Source organism: Enoplosus armatus, chromosome 2, assembly GCF_043641665.1.
Source record: "Enoplosus armatus isolate fEnoArm2 chromosome 2, fEnoArm2.hap1, whole genome shotgun sequence".
NCBI classification, from domain to species: Eukaryota; Metazoa; Chordata; class Actinopteri; order Centrarchiformes; family Enoplosidae; genus Enoplosus; species Enoplosus armatus.
This window is the reverse complement of record NC_092181.1, coordinates 8,848,557-8,851,056: the sequence shown is the minus strand read 5'-3', so window position 1 is coordinate 8,851,056 and position 2,500 is coordinate 8,848,557. Positions and strand designations below refer to the sequence as shown.

The 2,500-nt window shown below is 52.0% G+C and overlaps 3 non-coding genes and 2 pseudogenes across 3 annotated transcripts; all 5 read left to right on the top strand.

The window, feature by feature from the left end:
• The first annotated feature begins 244 nt into the window (after nucleotides 1-244).
• Nucleotides 245-363, top strand: LOC139305277 (5S ribosomal RNA). The gene has a single exon (XR_011599250.1). It is a non-coding gene; the product is annotated as a 5S ribosomal RNA (ribosomal RNA).
• A 455-nt stretch (nucleotides 364-818) lies between these two features.
• LOC139307358 (5S ribosomal RNA) lies at nucleotides 819-936 on the top strand (annotated as a pseudogene).
• Nucleotides 937-1,118: 182 nt separating this feature from the next.
• Nucleotides 1,119-1,237, top strand: LOC139307473 (5S ribosomal RNA; annotated as a pseudogene).
• A 439-nt stretch (nucleotides 1,238-1,676) lies between these two features.
• LOC139281879 (5S ribosomal RNA) lies at nucleotides 1,677-1,795 on the top strand. The gene has a single exon (XR_011597004.1). It is a non-coding gene; the product is annotated as a 5S ribosomal RNA (ribosomal RNA).
• A 400-nt stretch (nucleotides 1,796-2,195) lies between these two features.
• LOC139306377 (5S ribosomal RNA) lies at nucleotides 2,196-2,314 on the top strand. Its single transcript, XR_011599458.1, has one exon. It is a non-coding gene; the product is annotated as a 5S ribosomal RNA (ribosomal RNA).
• The last annotated feature ends 186 nt before the right edge of the window (nucleotides 2,315-2,500 follow it).

The window sequence follows — 2,500 nt, the reverse complement described above, 5'->3', positions numbered from 1 at the left end:
CTGCAGGCTGAACTGCGTGGGGTTGAGGAGGCCACAGTGTGTTGATGAAGTACGGGTATCAGTGCTCAGAGACTCTGCGAAGAGCTGCCGATGCGGTCACATACGCACTATGAAAAGCCGCTGACTCTGTGACGTACACACAATAAAGAGCCACTGCCACTGTCACATACACACTATGTAGAGCCACTGCCACTGCCACTGCCACATACACACTTTAAGGAGCGTGTATGCGAAGGGTCCAGAGGCTTACGGCCATACCACTCTGAACACGCCCGGTCTCGTCTGATCTCGGAAGCTAAGCAGGTTCGGGTCTGGTTAGTACTTCGATGGGAGACCTCCTGGGAATACCAGTTGCTGTAAGCTTTTCCACTTCCCTTTTTAGAGACAGCCAGGGTGCTGCTCCAGCATTGAAACACCTAGCTGAACTCATTGAACGCTCCACGCCTTGAGCAGAGTGCCAGAGATACGGAGTACCAGGGCCACGAAGCTGCGTCGGACGCGCCTGTCAAGCTGTAGTCCGCAGGGAGGTGCTGAAGCGTGGGCCCACGAGTTGGGCTGGTGGGCAAGATTGCTGGAGCTTTCTGCAGGCTGAACTGCGTGGGGTTGAGGAGGCCACAGTGTGTTGATGAAGTACGGGTATCAGTGCTCATAGACGCTGCCAAGAGCTGCCGATGCGGTCACATGCGCACTATGAAAAGCCACTGACTCTGTGACGTAAACACTATAAAGAGCCACTGCCACTGTCACATACACACTATGTAGAGCCACTGCCACTGCCACATACACATTATAAGGAACGTGTATGCGAAGGTCCCAAAACTTACTTCATACCACTCTGAACACGCCCGATCTCATCTGATCTCGGAAGCTAAGCAGGGTCGGGCCTGGGTAGTACTTGGATGGGAGACTGCCTGGGAATACCAGGTGCTGTAAGCTTTTCCACTTCCCTTTTAAGGGACAGCCAGGGTGCTGCTCCAGCAATGAAACACCCAACTTTAAAGTGCCACTGTCACATACACACTATAAAGAGCCACAGCCACTGTCACATACACACTATGTAGAGCCACTGCCACTGCCACATACACACTATAAGGAGCGTGTATGCAAAGGGCCCACAGACTTACGGCCATACCACTCTGAACAAGCCCGATCTCGTCTGATCTCGGAAGCTAAGTAGGGTCGGGCCTGGTTAGTATTTGGATGGTAGACCGACTGAGAATACCAGGTGCTGTAAGCTTTTCCTCTTCCCTTTTTAGAGACAGCCAGGGTGCTGCTCCTGCAGTGAAACACCCAACTTTAAAGTGCCACTGTCACATACACACTATAAAGAGCCACAGCCACTGTCACATACACACTATAAGGAGCGTGTATGCGAAGGGCCCAGAGGCTTACGGCCATTCCACTCTGAACACGCCTGATCTCGTCTGATCTCGGAAGCTAAGCAGGGTCGGGCCCTTTTTAGAGACAGCCTGGGTGCTGCTCCAGCAGTGAAACACACAACTTTAAAGTGCCACTGCCACTGTCACATACACACTATGTAGAGCCACTGCAACTGCCACTGCCACTGTCACATACACACTATGTAGAGCCACTGTCACATACACATTATGTAGAGCCATTGCCACTGCCACTGCCACTAACACACTATAAGGACCGTGTATGCGATGGGCCCAGAGGCTTACGGCCATACCACTCTGAACACACCCGATCTCGTCTGATCTCGGTAGCTAAGCAATGTCGGGCCTGGTTAGTACTTGGATGGGAGACCTCCTGGGAATACCAGGTGCTGTAAGCTTTTCCACTTCCTTTTTCAGAGACAGCCAGGGTGCTGCTCCAGCAGTGAAACACCCAACTTTAAAGTGCCACTGCCACTGTCACATACACACTATGTAGAGACAATGCCACTGCCAAATACACACTATAAGGAGCGTGTATGCAAAGGGCCCACAGGCTTACGGCCATACCACTCTGAACACGCCCGATCTCGTCCGATCTCGGAAGCTAAGCAGGGTCGGGTCCTTTTTAGAGACAGCCAGGGTGCTGCTCCAGCAGTGAAACACCCAACTTTAAAGTCCCACTGCCACTGTCACAACCACACTATGTAGAGCCACTGCCACTGCCACTGTCACATACACACTATGTAGAGCCACTGCCACATACACACTATAAGGAGCGTGTATGCGAAGGGGCCAGAGGCTTACGGCCATTCCACTCTGAACACGCCCGATCACGTCTGATCTCGGAAGCTAAGCAGGGTCAGGCCTGGTTAGTACTTCGATGGGAGACCGCCTGGGAATACAAGGTGCTGTAAGCTTTTCCACTTCACTTTTTAGAGACAGCCAGGGCGCTGCTCCAGCAGTGAAACACCCAACTTTAAAGTGCCACTGCCACTGTCACATACACTCTATGTAAAGCCACTGCCAATGCCACTGCCACATACACACTATATAGAGACAATGCCACTGCCACATACACACTATAAGGAGCGTTTATGCAAAGT